The 22,835-nt window shown below is 49.8% G+C and overlaps 1 protein-coding gene and 1 pseudogene across 2 annotated transcripts in view; both read right to left on the reverse strand.

Moving 5' to 3' along the window:
* The window catches only part of ZNF407 (zinc finger protein 407), a 1,778,346-nt gene that overhangs the window by 1,092,925 nt on the left and 662,586 nt on the right, over positions 1 to 22,835 (reverse strand). The gene's annotated exons all lie outside the window — the stretch shown is intronic.
* Positions 20,292 to 21,025, reverse strand: LOC147722774 (acyl carrier protein, mitochondrial pseudogene; annotated as a pseudogene).

Consider the following 22,835-nt stretch of genomic DNA (forward strand, 5'->3'; position numbering starts at 1 on the left):
TGGGAGCACAACCCTTCCAGTCCACAAATGAAGCTGGCAAGAAAAGCATTCACTAATAAAAAAAATGTCAATATTCTGAACATGTTGGTATATCTGAAATGCACTGTTATAGCCCTATAAGAGCAAAAAATGTTCTGTTGTGTGGCCCAAAGAACGCAAAAGATGGCGTAGGCACCCTATGTCAATCATACCTTCTTACTTCATGGATCCAAGAGTGAAAGGAAGGAAATCCCCCAATTTCCCAACTTAGAGCTGTAACTTTGAACTTTAATAACAAGTTACTTACCTTCGGTAACGATATATCTGTAAGAAACATTAGTTAGTGTTAGATTCCTTACCTTAGAATATCCCCAGGCGTCAGTCTGGATCCGGAAACTTTTGCGTAGCAGTACCCCTGGGCGTCGGTAGGCGTCGTCTGCAGGCGTCCCCTGCGGCTCCGCGTCCGTCGTCGGCGTCGTGCGCCGTGATGACGTCGCTGGAGTATATAGACGCCGCCTCCGCGCGCTGACGTCAGTTCTTTGTACACAGCTTTTCCGGGCCAGAAAACGCAGAGCCATGAGAGAACCAACACTGGTGCCATTTGAAACTAGGGCCCTGAAAGGGATGTCCTTAACCCTAGGTATCAGTTCGCAGAACGGGGAGGATGGGTGGGTTCGGTAAGGAATCTAACACTAACTAATGTTTCTTACAGATATATCGTTACCGAAGGTAAGTAACTTGTTCATCTGAAAGAAACACGTTAGTGTTAGATTCCTTACCTTAGAATAGATACCCCAGGAATACCAACCCCGGTGGTGGGTCTGCGAACCAATACATTCCTACACCAGAAAGTCCTGGAGGACAGAACGGCCAAAGAAGCCATCCCTCCGGACTTGACTGTCCAGGCAGTAGTGCCTCGCAAATGTATGCAGCGAGGCCCACGTAGCCGCCTGGCAAATGTCCTGCAAAGGGACTCCCCGGCCCAGGGCAGTAGTAGCAGCCGTGGCCCAAGTGGAATGGGCCCTCAGCCCAACAGGAGGCTCCTTCCGAGCCAAAGAGTAGCACGCTTTGATGCACAGAACGACCCACCGAGAGATGGTTCGTTTACACACCGCCCGTCCCTTCTTCGCACTCACGTAGCCAACAAACAGTTGGTCATCCACCCGGAACTGGCGTGTGCGATCCATATAAAATGAAAGCGCACGTTTTGGGTCCAGACGATGGAGCCGCTCTTCATCCTTTGAAGGATGCGGAGGCGGGAAGAAGGAGGGGAGGGTGATGGACTGCCCGATGTGAAAAGCAGAAACTACTTTGGGCAGGAAAGAAGGTCTAGTCCTTAGAACCACCTTGTCAGGATGAATGGACAGGAAAGGAGGTTGGACAGAAAGGGCCTGGAGCTCACTCACTCTCCTGGCAGAGGTGATGGCAACCAGGAAAGCCGTCTTCAAAGTCAGGAGACGAAGAGGACAAGAATGAAGGGGCTCAAAGGGAGCACACATCAGAAAGGTAAGAACCAGGTTCAAGTCCCACTGAGGCATCACAAACGGAACAGGTGGATACATGTGTGTGATGCCCTTCAAGAATCTCGTTACAATCGGGGACTTGAACAAAGAAGGCTGATCAGGAAGCCTCAGAAAGGCCGAAAGGGCAGAAAGGTAGCCCTTGATAGTGCCCAGAGCAGAGCCCTGCTGGGCAAGAGAAAGAAGAAACAGAAGAACCTCGGAAAGAGGGGCAGAAAGAGGATCCACAGCCTTTGCTGTGCACCATGCCACAAATCTGTTCCACCGACAGGCGTATACCGACTTAGTGGAGGGACGCCTGGCTGCCAGAATTACGTCACAGACTTCAGGAGGCAAGTCAAATGGCCTCAACTGCCGCCGCTCAATCTCCAAGCATGGAGGGGGAGACTGGACAGGTTCGGGTGGAGGACCGTCCCCTGCTGCTGTGACAGAAGGTCCTCCTGAAGGGGCAGGCGGATCGGGGGACCGACTGACATGCTGAGTAGCTCGGGATACCAGTACCTTCGAGCCCAGTCCGGAGCCACAAGGATAACTTGGGCCCGGTCGCGCCTGATCTTCTTCAGCACTCTGGGCAGAAGTGGTATAGGCGGAAAGGCGTATAACAGACCCCAACTCCACTCGCGCCGAAAGGCGTCGCCGTGCGAGTGCCGTCTTGGAAACTCCAACGCGCAGAACTGATGACATTGCGCGTTCTCTTCTGTGGCGAATAGATCTAACCAAGGCTCTCCCCATTGCAGAAAGATGCCTTGCGCCACGTCCGAGTTCAGACGCCATTCGTGATCCATCGAGCACCGACGGCTGAGTTCGTCCGCCCTGGCGTTCAGAGAGCCTGCCAGGTGTTGAACCGTCAAAGTCACGCCCTGACGTTCCAGCCACTGCCAGAGGCACAGAGCCTCCTGGCAAAGGGTCCATGACCCCACTCCGCCCTGTTTGTTGCAGTACCACATGGCGGTGGTGTTGTCGGTGAACACCTGCACTACACTCCCGTTGACAAAGGGGAGGAATGCCTTCAGTGCTAGACGAATCGCCCGCAGCTCCAACAGGTTGATATGGAGCCGGGACTCCGCCGGAGACCAGATGCCTCTGATCTCTGCCTCTCCCAAGTGGCCACCCCAGCCCTGGAGGGACGCGTCCGTCACGACAACGTGCTCCGGTTGGGGAAGGGAGAGGGATCTGCCTCTGACCCAATCGCGGTGCGTAAGCCACCACTGCAGTTGTCTCGCAGTGCCCTCCGAGATCAAGACGTGGTCGGACAAGTTGCCCTGATGCTGGGCCCACTGAAACTTCAGGTCCCACTGCAGAGCCCGCATCCGCCACCGGGCGTGATGCACCAGAAAGATGCAGGAAGCCATCAGTCCCAGCAGCCGCAGCGTCAACCTGACCGAAACCCGGGATAGCGGCTGAAAGATGGGAATCAAAGCCTGTATATCCCGGACCCGCCGTTCCGGAGGATAAACCCGAAACTGCGCCGAGTCCAGAACCGCTCCGATGAAAAGGAGCTTTTGAGAGGGACACAGGTGTGATTTCGGCACATTGATGGAGAACCCCAGGTCGTGCAAGAGGTCTGCCGTCATCTGAAGGTGGTGGACGACTGTCTGGGGCGAGCCCGCCTTCAACAACCAGTCGTCTAGGTAGGGGAAGACTGCAACCCCTAACCTGCGCAGATGGGCTGCGACCACCGCCATCACCTTTGTTAACACCCGTGGGGCGCTGGTAAGGCCGAAAGGAAGCACGATAAACTGAAAGTGCTCCTGGCCTACCGTGAACCGCAGGTAACGCCAGTGGGCCGGCAGGACGGGGATGTGAAAATACGCATCCTGCAAGTCCAACGCTACCATCCAGTCTTGTGGGTCTAGAGCAGCCAAGACCTGAGCTAACGTCAACATCTTGAACTTCTCCTTCCGGAGGAAGCCGTTGACGTACCTTAGATCCAAGATAGGACGTAGGCCCCCCTTGTCCTTCTTGGGTACCAGAAAGTAGTGGGAATAGCAACCACGCCCTACTTCTGGCCCAGGAACGCACTCGATGGCCCCCTTGGCCAAGAGGGCCGTAACTTCCTCCTGCAGAAGTGTCAAGTGGTCCCCCGACACACGGTGGTTCTGCGGTGGCATGGCTGGAGGAGCAGTCTCGAAGGGGAGGGAGTAGCCCCTTCGGACGAGTTGCAGCACCCACCTGTCTGATGTAATTGTGCGCCAGTGAGCGTGGTGATGGCGAACCCTGCCACCCACTGGCGTCACATGGGGCCGAAAGCACGGACTAGGAGGATTTGGAGGCAGATGCTGCGGGGGGAGGTGTGGCCTGACCCCGCCGTTGACCCCGACCGCCTCCACGGCGGTTTCCACGGCCGCCACCGCGTTGAAAAGATTGTTGCGGTGCGTGGCTGGCAGCACGTGTGGGGACGCCCCTTCCTTGGCCACGAAAGGGGCGAAACGAACCCGTTTGCTGGCGCTGGGTCGAAAGACCCAAGGACTTGGCCGTGACCCTGGAGTCCTTGAAGCGTTCCAGCGCGTGGTCCGCCTTGTCACCAAAGAGGCGACAGCCATCGAACGGCATGTCCATCAAGGCATTTTGGACGTCTGCCGAAAAGTTGGCGGATCTCAGCCAGGCGTGGCGACGAATCGCCACCGTTGTTGACATAGCTCTGCCCAGCGAGTCGGTCGTATCAAGACCACACCGTATGGAATATTTAGCTGCGTCTCGGCCCTCAGCCACAGCCTTGCCGAGCTTCGCCCGCACCTCCATGGGGCATTCTGGCAGCACTTCCGCGACCGTGTCCCACACAGAGTGGGTGTAGCGGCCCAAGAGGCATGCGGTGTTGCAAGACCGCAGTCCCAGACTCAGGGACGAGAAGACCTTCTTACCATACTGGTCATACCTCTTGGATTCCCGATCGAGCAGGGCCGACGGGAATGCGGTCTGGGAGGTAGAGGCCTGGATCACCAGACTCTCGGGAGTGGGATGGGCGGACAGGAATTTGGGGTCGTCCGGACAAGGACGGTGGCGTCTGGCCACGTTCCGATCAACAGGCGAACCTGAAGCGGACCTGGACCACGTGCCCAACAGAACGTCTGCCAAGGCTTCGTTAAACAGCAGCAGTGGCTCCTGTGGGCATGACTGCGGTTTGAAGACCTCAGTGAGGATGTTAGGCCTCACGGCCGCGACGGGGAGCTCAAGGTGTAAGGCCTTGGCAGCCCTCATCAGCACCACTGAATATGCAGCTCCCTCCACCGACTCCACGGAAGGAGGAGAGACAAAACCAGGGTTAGGAGAGTCGTCCAGACCACTGGCATCCCCCAAATCACCTGTCCAGTCCGGGTCATACTGGCACTCACGTGACAGAGGGTCCTCAGACCCCTCCCAACCTTCCCCGTACTCTTCATCATCTCCATACTCTGAGTCAACGATGTAGACCGGCTCCTCGGGGTTCACAGGCCCCATCGGCGTCGAGCCCGGCGTCGATCGACGCCGGTCCGACTCCGCGTCCGGATTCGGGGAAGGAATGGGGACGGCGCCGCCCGGAGCCGGCGCCGGCCGAAGCCGGCACAGGAGAACCGGCGCCGCGCGGGGGCGGCGTCGGGGGTAACCCAGATGGAATCGGCGCCGAACCAGCCGGCAGGCCAGTCGGCGTCGACCCCGAAGGCCCTTGCGGCGCCGGCGTCGGAGCCGTCGGCGGCACCGGGGCCGAAGCACCCGATGGCGTCGAGCCAGGGACACCCGACCCGCCAGGGCCCCCGGACGGTAGCACTGGGCCCGAAGGCACCGTAGGCCCCGTCGGAGAACTGAGCGACCTCATGGCCATGAAGAACGCCTCAATCTCCTCAGGCGTCGCACCGTGCCCAGGGACCGGAGGGTATGGGGCAGGCCGCGCCGGCGACTCTCGCGGAGCCGCGGAGTTGGGTTCACCCGAACCCCCGGCCGCGTCGCGCGAGCGTCGGGGGGAGTCGGGGGTACGATGACGACGCCCCGACTTCTTGTGTTTCTTACCCGATGAGCCCGACGAATGGTGACGACTTCCGGAGCACTCTGCGCGGCTCCGCGACCGCTCCCTCGAACGCTCCCTGGACCTCCGGCCGGACCGAGACCGCTCCCGACGCGGGGCCGACACCCGGAGCTCAAGCAGCTTGCGGGACCGCTCCCGTCTAGCCTTGTTAGTGAGAGCCTGGCAGTCGACGCAGGCGTCCACGTCGTGGTCGGGGCCCAGGCACCGGAGACAGAGTCGGTGATGGTCCGTGACCGACATCGTGCGGTCACACCCGTCACAATTCTTGAAACCGGGCATCCTACCAGGCACCAAAAAGAGATAGAAGTTATAACAAAGTTGGTCAAAAGACCGGAGTACTGCTCTTCGGATCTGCGCTTGCTGGCGCGGAAAAAAGAAGAGCTGACGCCAGCGCACGGAGGCGGCGTCTATATACTCCAGCAACGTCATCACGGCGCACGACGCAGACGACGGACGCGGAGCCGCAGGGGACGCCTGCAGACGACGCCTACCGACGCGCAGGGGTACTGCTACGCAAAAGTTTCCGGATCCAGACTGACGCCTGGGGATATTCTAAGGTAAGGAATCTAACACTAACGTGTTTCTTTCAGATGTTGTAGACAGCCCATCTCCTCTAGTGTAATCTTGCAGACATCAGAAGAGAAACGCACCCTATGTTCAAACATCTTTGTGCACCAGGAACAACGAGAATACACTTATGCTTGGCGGGAATAAATGCAGTGTCCCGGCTAACTATGCCTCTTGTGCAGTTCTATTTAAAATCGTTTTTCTAGCACCCAGATTGACCTCGGGCCGATAAGACAGCTTCTTGTGTTAAGGACAACCAGAGATATCAGCACGCACACTAAGCGCAGCAGGTTTAACTCACACTTTCATTATTACAATGCGGATACCATGTGTACCATTAAAAATACTAGCAAGAGCGCGTTTTATGGAAGTGACAGCTGACAACTCACTTTAGAGTGGCCATCATATGCCGTCACTATTATAAACCCTATTAGTTGGTCACATCAAGAAGGTGAGTCAGACATGAATACATAACTTCGACTTTTAGAAGGCAATTAAAATCGGCACCATATCCAATAAAGAGTGAATTTAACAAGGCATAACAACAAGATGCCTGTAACTATGAATTTTATGGTATGGTGATTTTGAGATGTGCTTGGGGTACACTTGTTCCCCGAGTAGGATGACCAGAAGTCAGAAATAAGTACATAATATATTCAAGAAGGAAGGCTAAAGTGCTTAATTTTAGCTCGTGGTTTGCGGTGCTCGGCACTGGTAATTAATTGTCAGCACCTGGGCCTGTGACAGTCTACCACAAGGTGGCGCTCTCTGGCTAATTTAAAGAGGACCACAACAACAGTTAATTATTGACTCAACATACAATAAAAATGAATTCCACAACTGGTTCACCGGATGGTGGTCGGACCTGGCCTATTGGACTGAACTTAGAAACACGGACTTCCCACGAATTCAAGCCTACTTATACGGGGCTCCTATACCACAGGCGATGCCACCAATCACCAGAGGGGTCCTGGTGGCCTGGTGCTCCGCCGTGCAATACACGTGCTGGGACAAGCGACTCACTCAACGCACACCTCTGTGGCAAGGCGCGTGGTTGCATGCAGAGTCGACCCTCTTAGGCTTCTAGCAGTGAGATCACGTCAGGATCTCCCTCCTTGGGGATGTGTGGGTGGGGATCACATCCGGGCCTTCCCCATCCTACAGCTGCGCTATACCCTTCACACCTCCCAATTCTATAAGAACTTACAGCCCCGTTACACCATCACTGTGCATATCCCATTAGGTACGTCACTGCCCGAGTTTAGCCCGTTGGAAGCACAGGTTATGATGGAAAATTTGGAAAGAGGAGGAGTGTTGCGGATATACCGCTCCCCTGTGAACAATGGCCTCACCACTTTAGACTCGCTGCAGATCCGCTGGGAGGGATGGCTGGGCCCCCTAGAGAAGGCGGATCCACTGGGAGGGATGGCTGGGCCCCCTAGGGAAGGCGGATTGGCACAATGCCCTTATGGCTCCCAAACCCTTACCACTGCCTCCAAACTCCGTCTCATTCAACTCTATTACCTTCACACTGCCTATCTTACTCCCAAGTGCATACACAGGGCGTGAATGCCCCCGCCCCGGGCTGCACGTGATGTGGCCGGGCTCCGGCTGACTTTTACCATATGGTCTGGTTGTGCTCGGGCCATGCCCCATACTGCTCCGGGGTGGAATCCACAATCACAGTAGGAGTATTCAAGCACGTCCTCCCGGCTGAGAAGCAGTACAGTATTACATGGGAGCGCCAGTGCTAGTAGGTTAAAACAGTAGATTCAACCATTTGCCCCAAACCTTGTGGAACTTCGCTGGACAGCCACGAGCCTCGAAGAGGGGTTCCTCCGGGGCTGCGCACCAGTCCACTCCCCGGTGCCACTTTCGCAGGGTAGGGGGGCTGACCTGAGCCCAGGCCACCGCAGTATCTTGCTTGGCCACCGTGACCGCCGTACCCAGAAAGTGTTTGTCTGCCCTAGAGCCGTCCAAGCCATCAAACATGCCCAGACGAAGAAGCAGGATATCATCAAGGACCTGCCGACCCAGGGTCTGCGTGAGCCCTGATTCTACTGTCTATTGAAGATGGCTTCTGACTTACAGTGCAAGCTGTGTGCTGTCATTTCGTTTGCCTTTAAAAATGCTAATAAAATTGATAATCAAAAAAACAAAAATGAATATTACCTCCCATCCTAGCCATTCTTATAGCTTTGGGGGACTGAAATAGTCCAAACTGTCACATTCGTAGGAGTGTGAATGTTAGTACTTGTGTTGTTACTATAATTGGCGGCGCTGGCAGGAGCAGCATGTGCTACAAAGTGCAGTGGGCTCCTGAAGAGAGCCCTGGCACTAGAAGGCTACATTTCTCAGGGTTGCAAAGAAGGTGGATGCTGTTGAAGAAGTTGGTGACTATAAGCAGAGTGTCACTTTCACTGCACTATCTGGTCTTCTTCAATAGAGTCTTAAGTTCCTCTTACCAAAATCAACTCAACTGTCTCACATTGTGAGAAATGATTCTAGGAGCTCCAAGTGAGGGCAGAGGATTTGCTCAGTAAAAATGAGGTGTGCTTTACCACGCCAATGGTTGTCTAAAAAGAAACCATATTGTATCACACTGATATTTGGTGTTGTAATGTCTTTGTGCAGCAGGGACAGGTCACAATATAAAAAGAAAGGTAATGGACTGTATAGAGTGCCGTGCAGTAGACCGGATTGGATGTGATCCTATCAACTAGTCAAATAGTTCTTTTCGGTGTCCTGTGTGTTGTTGTTCATTTATGTATACAAGAAAACGTTAATTGCCTTCATCCTGCTTCCTTAATAAGCAAATGAAAACAGTGTCAGAGGGATGAATTCTTAAAGTCAAATGGTGTTCTGTCTGTCAACACGAAGAAATGCATCGAGCACACATTTGACAACATTAGCATCATGAAAATGTATGTTTGAACTAAGGAGCTAATGAATACTAAGTAATCACGCTAGGTGGTGCAACTATGTAATTACATTTCTAAACAGACCTTGGCGAAGTATTTTCTTTTAGAAACTCTCATTTTCTTTTGCTTTCATTGGCTGCTGAACATCTGTATACCATCACCTCGAGCAGGTGTTTTGCAATCTAACAGCTGCATACAATTCTTAGACAACAACTGTTCTTCACAGATACAAAGTATAATTCACGAGTATTAATTTAAGAAACACAAACCTGGCTCTAGTACCTAGCAAGCAGTTCTTTCATTTGTAGAAGTACCTAGAGTTTTGCGCAGAAGCGGCCCCTCCGTTTGAGCGGGGGAGCGTCGCCCCACTGGTTAAAATGCCCTTCCATGCACCCGAATTGAAAAATATAATGGTAATAAAGTTGTTTTATTATCATTTTATTTTTAAATATGACCTTGCGTCAGAATGGGGGCGGGCTGCTGCCGAGTGACGGCAGCAGGGAGGAGGATGGGCTGCCTCGGCACTTTTCAAAGTGCACGTCTTTTTGGCCGGCCGTCTTGCTACTGCCAGCCACACATGCCCACTTTGAAACCTCGACCCCAGCTGGGTTAGAGTAAGTGCAGAGCTCCAGTGTCCTTGCGCGTAAGTCTGCACCCTCCAATCAGGGCAATGTTCTCTCAGCATGAGAGCAGCGCCACGATTGGTTATGACACTTCTCAAGGACTCGCGCAGCAAGAGGAAGACATGTAGCTAAGAAGGGGTCGGGGTTGGAAGTGTTGCAGGTAAGTGTTTTTTTAGGTCGAGCATTCAAGACCTCTTGTATATACTTTAGTATATCATCATCATATTCTTAATTTCGATCACAATGGATCTTAAAGAAAACAAAATGTGGAATCAGCACCATAGTCTCTAGTATCCTTCAGTCAAAAAATAAAGTTGTTTCCAAATGAACAGGTCCGTACTTGAATGTGGTTTGCTTTCAATTCTTTATTGTAGTATTCAACAGTAGACAAAAAACGATCCAATGTTACAGCAGATTTTTCTTTTTTTAGCCTCTTTTTTAGCCAACGCATTTCGTCTCATAAATGAGACTTCTTCAGGGCTTATAAAACTGTCTTAATGGAATTATTACAAATAGGAAGGTCCCTTAGTTCAACCACAATTTAGATGATCTGTCAATTCAGATTTGTATCCTGAAGAGACAGAAAAGGCATGGTAGCCTAAGAAACTCGATCAGCAAACGTAATGCAGCAACTGGACTAGACTATAACAGGTGCAGGTCTCTTTGCCTCAACCCTTGTATGTATAAGTGGATCTTAAAGAAACACAGCACAGAATACAATAGAACAAGAAAAATTATTCATTAAAAACATAGATTGAAAAGATTTTAAAATAAAATCACATAAGTTAAAAATAAAAATGGAGTAGATCAGAGAATAGTTAGCAAAATACATGTCCAAAGCTATATTTGAAGTCAAGTTGATATGGAAAGTACAATGTATCATTAAGTGCATTTCAAACATTTTATCCGTAACGCGTACCAAAATCTGGAAAGATTAAAAACTACTACTCTACGAGTATCAGTGCACAAGATTCTTAGGACTTCCAGATAGTGACCCCTGCCCACTAACTTACAAAGTGGTAATATCCATTTTGTCCAAAGGAGTTTGTAGTTAGGGCAAAAAAATAAAAGATGGACAATGGATTCTTGGGTAACATTACATGCCGGACAAAGGACTTCGCTAGGGACATCTTTTCGGCAGCTTTTACTAAAAAATGTTGTAGGTAATTTCTTATACCAAAATTGGAAGAATAATTTTCGGGCCAAAGAGGGTACAATTTCATCGAATGTTTCCTCAAAGCAGGGAGTCGATTTAAAATTTACAAATTCAGAAGTCAATCAGCCCTCTGCTTTACCCAAGATGTGCAATGATGTTACTCCCCAGTATTTTTCTTTCAAACTCTTCCGGGGTACATCTGCCAGACTCTCTTGGTTTAGTATATACTTATTATATACTTATATGTGTATGTACTTTGTGGGCTCTGGAGATCAGCCCTAGGACTTGTCTGCTTTCGCTTAGGGACTTTTTTTCTGTATAATTGCCTTTATTTAACTGTCTTGATAGAAAACGACCAGCAGAGGTCAGTAAAATACCAGAATTGCTTTCTGCTGAGGGACTTTCTTTTTTTTATTTTTCTGGCAACTACCTCTATTTAACTTTCATGATAGGAAATGACCAGCAGAGGTCAGTAAAACACCAGAATCACTTTAGCATTCACTAGATTCCAGTCCACAGAGATTGTCTTCCACATGCACCCATAGACAATAATATTTTTTTTTATCTTGTTTTCTCAGTGATATGACCACCGAAAGCCCTGACTTTATATTAAAAACAAAGCTTTAGACTATACCGTTTCCCGCTGAAAGGCAATATTTCTCTCCATGTGTTCCCATACCTGGCATGTCAAGCAGTTTGGTGCTAAGTTTCTCTCCATGTTTAAGAACAGTAGATGTTTTAGTACCCAGGCTAATGTGCTACATAGCTAAATACATATTTAGCACCACTGAAAAAACGTCAAAGCAAACCTGGCAACAAGAAGGCCTCATGGTTCAACGATGATCTTAAGAAGTCCAAGAAACTCTGCCGCACCCTTAAAAAAGCTTGGAAAAAAGACCCAACCACCAGCACCAAGGACGCCTTCAAAAACGCCACCCGCACTCACCACCAACTAATCCGAAAGGCCAAGAAAACAGCTTTCAAGGATCGACTTGACAACAACGCCCACAACAGCAAGGAACTTTTCAACATCGTCAAGGAGTTTTCCAATCCCTCGGCCAACTCCAACGACATCACCCCCTCTCAAGCCCTCTGCGACTCCCTAGCCTCATTCTTCCACAACAAGATTGCAGACATCCACAACAGCTTCGACAACCAACCCGGAGCCCAACCCACCCAACCACACGCTGAACACTCTCCCCCGCGAACACCCTTAACGACTGGAACCCAATCTCCACTGAGGACACCATCCGCCTGATGAACTCCATCCACTCAGGATCCCCCACAGACCCATGCCCTCACCACATCTTCAACAAAGCAGACTCTGTCATAGCACCGCACCTCCGAGACGTCATCAACTGCTCCTTCAACTCCGCCACCTTTCCGGAAAACTGGAAACACGCTGAACTCACCGCCCTTCTGAAAAAACCCACAGCGGACCCCACCGAACTCAAAAATTACCGCCCCATCTCGCTCCTTCCTTTCCCGGCCAAAGTAATCGAGAAAGCTGTCAACAACCAACTCGCCGCTTTCCTCGAAGCCAACAAATCCCTCGACTCCTCACAATCTGGCTTCCGAGCAAAACACAGCACTGAGACAGCCCTCATCGCAGCAACAGACGACATTCGAACTCTACTGGACAATGGAGACACAGTCGCCCTCATCCTCCTCGACCTCTCTGCAGCATTCGACTCAGTCTGCCACAGCACCCTTTTACAACGCCTCAGCAACATCGGAATTCATGGAAAAGCACTTGAATGGATCACCTCGTTCCTCACCGGAAGAACCCAGAGAGTCCGCCTTCCACCATTCAAATCCGATGCCACCGAAGTCATCTGTGGCGTACCACAAGGATCCTCTCTCAGCCCCACCCTCTTCATAGTATACATGAGCCCCCTCGCGATCATCGCCCACCAACACAACCTCAACATCATCTCTTACGCAGATGACACTCAACTGATCCTTTCTCTCACCAAGGACCCCAGCACCGCCAAAACTAACCTACACGAAGGAATGAAAGAAGTTGCTGAATGGATGAAACACAGCCGTCTGAAACTGAACTCAGATAAAACAGAAGTCCTCATCCTAGGTACATCCCCCTCTGCATGGGACGACTCTTGGTGGCCGGAAGCCCTTGGAAAAGCACCCATCCCGACAGACCACGCACGGAACCTAGGCGTTATCCTGGATTCTTCACTTTCAATGAACAGACAAGTCAGCGCCGTATCCTCATCCTGCTTCAACATCCTTCGCATGCTCAAAAAAACATTTCGCTGGATCCCCACCGAAACCAGAAAAACAGTCACCCATGCTCTGGTCACGAGCCGACTGGACTACGGAAACACCCTCTACGCAGGCACTACCGCTAAACTCCAAAAGAAACTCCAACGAACCCAAAACGCCTCAGCCAGAATCATATTAGACATCCCACGCAACGAACACATCTCTGGTCACCTGAAAGACCTCCACTGGCTACCCGTCAATAAGAGAATCACTTTCCGACTGCTAACCCACGCACACAAATCACTCTACGACATCGGACCAGAATGCCTCAACTCAAGACTGTCCTTCTACACCCCCTCCCGCCAACTACGTTCCTCCAGCCAAGCCCTCGCCACTGTACCTCGCATCAACAAGACCACCATGGGAGGCAGATCCTTCTCTTACCTGGCTGCTAAAACATGGAACTCACTCCCCACTTACCTTCGCCTTACCCAGAACCACCTAGCTTTCAGAAAGCAACTTAAAACGTGGATATTTGACGAGTAATCCTCCTCCCCCTCCTTAGCGCCTTGAGACCCTCTGGGTATGTAGTGCGCTATATAAATTCTCTGACTTGACTTGACATTGTAAATTCTTGTTATTTTTACCGACCAATCATTTGCCCGTCCCACCAGTGCCCATAGATGCCAGCCACCACTGCTCAAAAGCCTACAGCTGGTGCTATCGAATGTCAGGCTGCTCAATACAAAGGCTGGGCAGTCTTGATTCTATCCCATGCCTCTTTTATCCACTCCCACGCCCCTATATTTCACTCTTTGAGGGTCTTCCCATTTTCTGTGGCACCATTGTCCCGCCTTTATCATTCTTTCCCCCTTTTGTGTTTTTCTCTCGTGGTCTGGGTCAAATCTGATGAGGAAAAATAAGGGCGTTCCCAAAAATGAGTGTCGTGGACTCCACCTATAACCACTGGCTCAAATTAAGTACTGCTCACAAGTATCTCAAGCTAACACAGAATAACCAACTGACACAACACTATTAGTACCTCAAAACCAAATGGGCAGATTCTTGCTTGTTTTGTGCACCTAAACTGAATTTAGGAGATCAAAAATATATATCTGCGAGAGTAAACAGATTTCACGGATTCAAAGAATCAGGAAAAACAGATGATGGAATGTCTGCAATAACATACCCACTGTTTGAGTTGTGGGCAGGTTTCTTGTGCATTCCTTGCTGGTTGGACATGGGAACGGGAGCGGGGGTGAAGAACATTCCAAATTCACCAAATTGAAGATAGCTTTCTACCCTGGAAACAGCCACCCTTACTTGCTACAAAAGCAGGGGGGGGAGAGTACATTTCTTGGAGAGCTGGTGGAAGGGTTTTCTGAGTGAAGAACTATAGCTTACTTGAGGAGAAACAAATCAAAAGTCACATGTTAAGATGTACATTTTCTTCCAATTCTGCATCACAAATGTTACACTACTTACAATTCCAGATGCAGAAATGCTCTCTTTTATTACTCCTAGAAATCTGTAACTGTCACCGATTTCCTAGAGGTCCTGAACAGTGCCAAACATTTAAGATATCTATATGAAAACATTTCAATACAATTGATCAAAATGGGAATTGCTTACATAGTCCGCAATCAGCCTAAAAATCTGCTAAGCTTTGTGCATGGTGATCTACATTTGACATTGAAGTCCGAATCTTTAGTGCATGTTAACGGTTCTCTGCGTCCCTTCCGTTTCTTTTTTACGTTGTGTCATAAACAGTCTTTGAACCACTTCCTGTCCCTTAGTGCATTGTGCGAAATAGATAATAAATGAACAGTGCCAAATAATATCGGCTGTTGTCCAGCATGAAAGACCTTCAAACATATCTATGTAACTGTTACAAGCATACATTCAGGTCATTACTGCACAATTAGCACAGAGCAAGTGACAGTAATGAAAAACTGGAGTGACTGCAGGGAACAACACCTGTGATTCACAAAGGGCTTTGGATTTTAAATCCTCACTTGGGTCTAGAGTCTCTTACCTTGGCCAGTATTGTACAGTTAGCATGACTTCTCAGCTCAAAACATAACCCATTTAGGGCCTGATTAGGACTACGGTGGTCCTATGGACCGCCGTAGTGGGGGTGCGGGCACTGCCGCACCCCCACTACCCTATTACAACTTGCGTACGCAGACCGTCATTGCACTGCCGCAACTGCCAGGGATCAGGGATCCCTGGAGGTGACGCAGCAGTCCTGAGGCTGCAATATGCTTGGCGGGATTGCAGCAGTCCCACCAAGCATATTACAAGTTTCCTCTTCACCATGGTGTTCATGGCGGTTCCTACTCCATGAAAACTGTGGCAGAGAGGAAAGAAAGGGGTCCTAAAGTCCCCCCTGTTGACTCATGGCCATGTGGGGCATACAGGGGAGCACATGTCGTGCCCCCCTGTGTGCATGCCCCCAGTACCTGCACAGCATGGACTGCACCAGTGTGTGCAGCAACTGCCTTTGACATTCCCATTATGGTGTCTATTTCATAGGCACCGCCGAAGAACCGCCCGCAAGTGACTTTAAAAGGTGTAATCTGGCGGACGGTGTGCACACGGGTTTGGGAGTGTGGGAGCGGGGCGGCAGCGTGGCGCTCCCACTCCCACACCACCAAACTCTTAGTAGTGCCCTTAGACTTTGAGACTTTACTTTAACACAAATGTTTTCAAAAGAGATAGTCCAATGGGTAAAAATGAACTACATCAAGACTACAACTCCCAGCATGCATGGATGTGGTAAATGCTTGGACTGGACAGAGACTTCTCTCAGATATGCAGCAAGCCTATGTCTAGCAACCTGGCATTCTTGGCAGTTGTACTGTCCTTCCAGACAATTCAGCCCCATTTAGTACTATATTAAAAGTATCCCTTTGCCTAAGTACTTGTTTTCCCTCAACTACTGGAAAACCAAGTACCCTCTCGTGGCGCAAAAATGTCAACATTATGCAGTGAAATTAAAGCCGTTAGTTTGCGCAAGCCGCGTTATTGTGCATATCATGCTGCTGAAAAACATGATGGCACTGAAGACATGCAGCAAACATCTGTCCTATGTAGGCCTAGTGACATATATATGCACAATAAACTTTCCTTCTAAGTATAGTATGAACACTAAAAATCCTAAATCAAAACTACTTTATTAATGATTTGAACAGTGTCAACTTTCCTTTACCTGGTAGCCCAAACACCGTAAAGGTGAAGTACGTAGTGCCAGAGAAGATCTGTTTATCATGGCCCTGGCCAAAAGCACCTCTGGTCTATATTGGCCCTCACATACGTAGCCACTAAAGATTCAGCCAACTGCCTAAGAGATGATAAAAAACATCAAACCCGCGTAAAACGATTCACTCCGAAACAAAACACAGCAAAATGGCTATAAAAAGATGCCGAGGTTAAAATCTTGAGTTTGAAGCTACTACATCACCCCCCAAAAAAATATCCATAATTAGTTTGTGTACAAAATACGCTCGTCGAGACGTCTGCTGTGCGGATTTGTTCCCGGCACACAACCTGACAGAGTCGCGTTTTCGTGGTAATAGGGTCTAAGGACCTCGCATACCCATGGCTCTAATTTTCCCTTGGTGACTGTGTAATATTTTGCAACGTAAAACTGACGGAGATGGAAGCTATTTTGCATGGTACACTGGCGATGGCTAACAAATGAGAGTTTTGTGGGCTGGATGTTAGTCCCCTGCCTCATCTGCCGCCTCTAATGACAGCCGCCACCTGCCGTTTTATTGCCGCAGCTGGAGCCGGTTCACACTCTTTGGTGCCGAGCTCTGCCCACGAGCGCCAAGCTCGCGCCTCGCCTCATTACTTTGATGAACTTTTTATGGTCAGCACCCATGAAGACCTCGTCGAGGACTAGGCAACCCAGACTGGGGGCAGGGAGCGCCTCCCTCCCGCCGGCACAAGAGGTGATAATGCGCGCGGCCCGTCACAGAGCCGGCAGCCGCTTCCCTCCCCCCGACAGGTAGCAAGCCATAAAACTCCCACGCGGAGCGCGTGCCCTCTCTTCGGCCCTGTGGAAGCCGCGGCAGGAACTGGAACTTTACGCAACCGGCGTACGCAACCTGAGCACCTCCCTCGACCTATTCAGTTTGGGGAAAAAGTGTCAACCGAACAATAACAGCCCGGTTAAAGGTATTCAGCCCTCAAAAGCAGTGCCAGAAATGTGAAACCATTTACACTGGGATGCTATAAATTGAGGGTTGAGGACTGGCAGCAGAAAGGGGGGAGTCATAAGGGTTGGTATTATATCAAGTGCGGAATCGGACAGTCCATTTACACATGTATGTCTTGAAAACTCTGCCCCAAAGAAACTGGCAACGGGACAAGAGTGATTATAAAGCTTTTCTGGATTACTTAATTGGCCACAAACGGTCTTCATTTAAAATATCATATGGGTTAAGCCACTTGCTGCAGAGATCTTCAAGTAACCGAAAATCTACGGGGTATGTGAAGAATAAATTAACTCTTGTGGTTAATGCACTTGCTGGAGAAATCTACAAGCAGTCTAGTCACTGGTCTGACTCAGGGCTTTTAGTGGGCCGGGTCCTGCCGGTGCTCAGCATCAGCAGTTCTAAATAGCATTCACAATGCAGCGGTCTCGCCTTTGCAAAAGTTAGAGCTAATTGCATTGTAAATGACAAAATTGTTATTTATGTGTTTGTTTTGAAAACAGATAAATAAATGGCACTGTCATTTACACTACCTATTGCATTTGCACTCCCACACACACACACAGAGCCACACACAGAGTCACACACACACACACAGTCACACACACACAGAGCCACACACACACACAGAGCCACACACACACACAGAGCCACACACACACACAGAGCCACACACACATAGAGCCACACACACATAGAGCCACACAAACATAGAGCCACACAAACATAGAGCCACACACACATAGAGCCACACACACACACCGAGACACACACACCGAGACACACACAGAAAACAAGCCATCTGGCAAATCTTGAATTTTAACCCCTTCGATGCTGATGACGAGCTCAGCTCGTCATCACCCACGGGTGTCGTGTGCTGATGACGAGCTGAGCTCGTCATGGTGCCACTAAAATGGCATTTTCCAGCACAGGGGGGGGGGGAAACGCCTAGCAGCCAAGTGGTTAAAAGAATCGAAACAGCAATTAAATCCGTGGCTCTGAAAGAAAGAATTGTTCTAGTTTCCCACGGTCTAGACTCATGATAATATAACAGTACTCCAGGTATTTCACGTGCTCCGTTTCAAGATTCCATGCGTTGCATCCCATCAGCTATTCATGCCTTCATTTTTAACTTAACGCATAGAGCAATAGTAACGTGGTAATCGTTAACTCCATAAATGCGAAATGCGCTCTTCTTGACTTTTCCTGATTTCAAAGTAAGAAGCCAGGGCAATAATGCACTGTCCGAAGCCCTGCCCTGCCCCTTTAAAAAGGTACGTCCTCCTCCAGCAAGCCTAACAAGTGACGCATCCGTCCGCCGAGTAACGTTTATGACAGTCCTACTGCTGTGTCAGAGGCTGAGCAGGGGCACGTCAAAGGTGACCGTATTTACTCAAAGTCCTAATAGTGTAAGTAAAAACAACACATATGGTCCTACTTGAAGGGCACTGCTCGGACTTTCTGCACCAATCCTGTTTCTTGTATGGAAAAAGCTCCTGGGAATAGGATTCGGGGATGCTCGGAGGGAGGAGAAAAAGTAGAGTCAGTGGAGGCGAAAGTGGCCGATCTGCTCTCTGCAAAACCTCTCACGGTCGGGCAGCACGACCCAGAGTAGAGTTAACCGATACTGTTACAACTGAAGGAAGTAGTCGCATGCTTCTGCCAGTTTATGTCAGACACCAAAACACGTGCACGCCTGGAAACAGTAAATAATAACAACTATGCTCCAAAGAGAGAGTCGCCTCGCTATCCCCGCCGAGTTGGATTGTGTGGCACGACCAGCGTGTTTGAAAGTGCTGACGGGTGTGGGGCTCCGGCCCATGGCACCGAGGGCGAGCCTCGCAGCGCTCAGAGAAGTAAACAACCTGCTGCTAGGAGCACGGCATCTCCTCTGCATAAGTGAGCGGTGCCGGAGGCACCGGTTCCACCCACTGCGCACTGGAAGTCTGCCATACAGCGCACGTCAACAGTGCCACCCCCTTCAAGCACGTCTCGCACTCCCAACCCACAGACACGCAAACCACAAACCTGCTGAGGAGAAGCGTCGGACTGGCGCAGGTGGGTGTGCAGTGGTGATCACGGCCGCCCCCCACCCGGGGACATGTTGCACTCTCCTCCCAGGAGGGCAGGAAGCTCGCACATCCAATGCCACTGACCCTGTAACACGCCCTCAATTCCTCAGGGTTTCAGCCAACAAGCTCCCCCCACCCCTCCCCCCAGCAGGAACCTTCCTGTGCAGCTTGTGTTTCCCCCGGAAGCTGTCGAGGTGGCACCAGAGCAGAGAGTGAGCGCAGCCTCTGAGGGGCTGAGAGGCTACAAACCGGTAGAGACCCGAGCGGAGTAGCAAGAGGGTTGGGAGCCCACGAGGTGAGTCGGTGCAGACATGGTGAAGGGGAGTGCAGACACGGGGGCAGCAAAGGAGGGGGAAGTATACCGTGGCCAGGAGACATTTGTGGCTTCACCCACCGCGCTGATCCAGGAGGAGGCGAGGCAAAGGAGAACAACGAACGAGATGTTAGTGGTGTGCTGTGTGCGGGAGGAGCTATACCCAGAGCCTTAGCCCCGTCCTTTTCAGACTGGGGGGGGGGGGTGTTTTTGACTGACAATGTCACTAGTAGAACAAAACGAAAAACGAAAAAACACGCCCCTCAATCCGAAAAAGACGGGGCTTAGAGCGAGAGAATGACGACACTGAGACCTCTTCTCCAATAGCTGGCCGCCGTTTAGGAGGCCAGCCAATGGAGAAGAGGGGCAGGGTTTACCCTCGCTACTCAGAGTCATTAAGTCTAGCTGGCGAGACTGCGCATGTGCGCAGCCTACGGTAGCCTAGACCTAAAAAGCAGGTGCTGAGACGGGTCCCTATCGGGCTCTCCATTTCTGCCCTCACTTTCATGGTGAAAAAAATCTGAACTCTGCAGCAGTACCACTCTTAAATGCCTTTGATGTAACTGTGAAGAGACTCGGTTTAGATCTTTCATAGGATCATCATTTCAGAACTGTAGCATTTTTAATATTATACACAACAAAGCCATCGTTTTTTTTTTCCTCATCATAAGGAACTGTATTTTTTTCTATACCTTTACATTGCTATCAGTCGTTTACAGACCTTTCTTAGAGTAACCTTTGATGCAAACTTTAGAACACACAAGTAAAAGAACAATAATTAAATTTGGTAAATCCTATTTAGGTCGTGTACACTTATTATGAGAAAACATTGTAGACATGTTTAAATAAAGGGTCCAGAAGAACCGAAGCAATAATGCAGCGAGGTCGCTACATCCGCACACTCGCGAGTCTCATCCCAAAGTCCTCTATGTGCACCTGGCTCTTAAATCCAACAAGGCAGCTCATTCGTACACGTCTTTTTTATCAGCAATGTAATCTACGATTTCTTTTGGCGTCATGAGCTTCTCGCCATCCGCATCTGAGATTTCAAATCCAAACTCGTCTTTCATTGCCATAATGATCTCGACTTGGTCCAAACTGTCCAGTCCCAGGTCTTTCATGAAGTGGGACTCCACCACGAGCTTTTCTGGGTCAAACTTATCATACAGCTTCAAACATACAAAACTCTGTAATGCTCCTGAAGGTCAATGGGGGCAGGACTCCATATTGACGATATGACTGAAATAACTGCCCAGAGAGCTGGACTGCGAGAGGCGTTCGGACCCGGCACAGGGTGGCGGAGGAGGCCTCCCTGCAGGTCTCGGTGAGCCTGAGAAGTGTGGAGCCTCTAATAAAAGCGGCGGATGGTGGCACGCGGAAGGCGCCCACACTACGGACACAGCACCAGAGGGGACGCAACGCCATGACTACTCCCACAGTGCACCGCACCGGAAGCACAACAAAGCCATAGTTGTTGCTTATTTTTATTATGCAACTAACAACCGTTGACAAAGCCAATAGTCCCGGCTGGTTGTATGTGTAATTTTACTTGTTGTTTTATATATCTGGATGCAATGACAGAAACAGCAACCTACCAGTCAGACGTTGGCTTCGGTGTTTTTAAGCCACGCCCTTAATTACATAGGCCACGCCCCTTCGGAGACCCCCACGTTTTTTCATCCCACTTAAACTCCTGGTCTGACTCATCATAAAATAGCAATGAAGGGTAATGAGCCTTCTGCAAAGAACAAAGTGCAACTTGCAGAACACAATGTGCTTTATGTAGACTGCTCAATAGGTTATTGGCTTTGCTGCAGAGAACTGCGTGCTTCCTGTAGTTCACAAGTTAAAAGACTTGTAATATAGTGCAGTGAGTTTTCGCTGGGCATCAAGGAGATACATTCAAACTGTAAGGAACTGTGAAGAATTTCCCAGTTTTCAATTTTCTTCTAAGGGTGTTATAAAGGATTCCTTTCAGTTGTAATAAAGATTTCTTTTGAATGCAATATAAATGGCTATTAGTGTAATTACTCATGCAGATAGATACCTGACATTCTTGCAGTGCATGCATCTATCTAGTATGCAGAGCATGGAAAATTCAAAAACCTGCCTTGAAATAAATTCTGGCTCAGGTACTTGTGAAGAGACAAAGTCACATACTCTGTTTTCCTGTCAGCATTGGCCTCGAGGTGAACATTCAACAGAAGCAGCGGGAATGATCCTTTAACCCCTTCGCTGCGGCGGCTATTCCGCCGCAGCGCTAAAGGGGCGGGGCGGCCGCGCGGCGGCCGCATGCTGGTGACGGAGCCGCTCCGTCACCAGCCGCGGTTGAGCTATGCTGGTGACGGAGCGGTTCCGTCATGACCCGCCCCGCTCATTAGAACGCCCGCGCAGGCGCGAAATCAGCGCCGCGCAGGCGCAGCGGCTGGGCCATGACGGAACCGCTCCGTCATCAGCACAGCGCACCCGCAGCTGATGACGGAGCGGTTCCGTCATCAGCATGCAAAGTGTTAAGTGTGAACCAGTTCCAGGTCGTATTTACTTTAAAAATCATCATGCATTAAACACCCTTCGTTCACCAAGTATTATATTTACATACATGGCTCATTTGTCAGAACCCAATCTTAAACATCAAATCACCTATTCAAAAAAGTTTCCCTGGCCAATGCAAACCCACTGCCCTTGCTTTTGGTGGAATTGAAAACAAATCCAGAGTTCATCTGACGTTTTGACTATCTAATACCAAGGTGCCTCCCTGTTTTGTGACCAACCACAGACACAGATGGTTAACTGGAAGTACGGGCCCTGCACAAAGAAAGCCTTCTTTTAACGCTGGGAAAAATTGCTTTAATGCAAAAGCCTACAACAACATGACAAACAGTTCATTGCTCTTGGTGAACAAATGACATCTTTGTGAAAGTAGATATCACTTTTAAAGCATCCATTAGGCATTGTTTTGGGCGCAGATGTGTTAAGTATCTTTCTAAAAGTGCTGGTTAAATGCAGAACTGACCCATGGAGGCCACTGGAAGAGGAACCTACCTTCCAAACTCGTCAAGGTATAATGTGTGACCATGCAACCACAGCGCAAGGGAATCTCGTTGACAGCCACGTAATTTCACTCAAAAGAATGTTAAAAACACCACTTCAACCTACAACTGTTATATCGTGACCACAATATGCAGAATGTTGAATGCAGGCAGCTGTACCTCCAGCTTGCGGTCTAATCAACCAACTGTCG

The sequence above is a fragment of the Lissotriton vulgaris genome, chromosome 4_1 (assembly GCF_964263255.1).
Source record: "Lissotriton vulgaris chromosome 4_1, aLisVul1.2, whole genome shotgun sequence".
Taxonomy (NCBI): Eukaryota; Metazoa; Chordata; class Amphibia; order Caudata; family Salamandridae; genus Lissotriton; species Lissotriton vulgaris.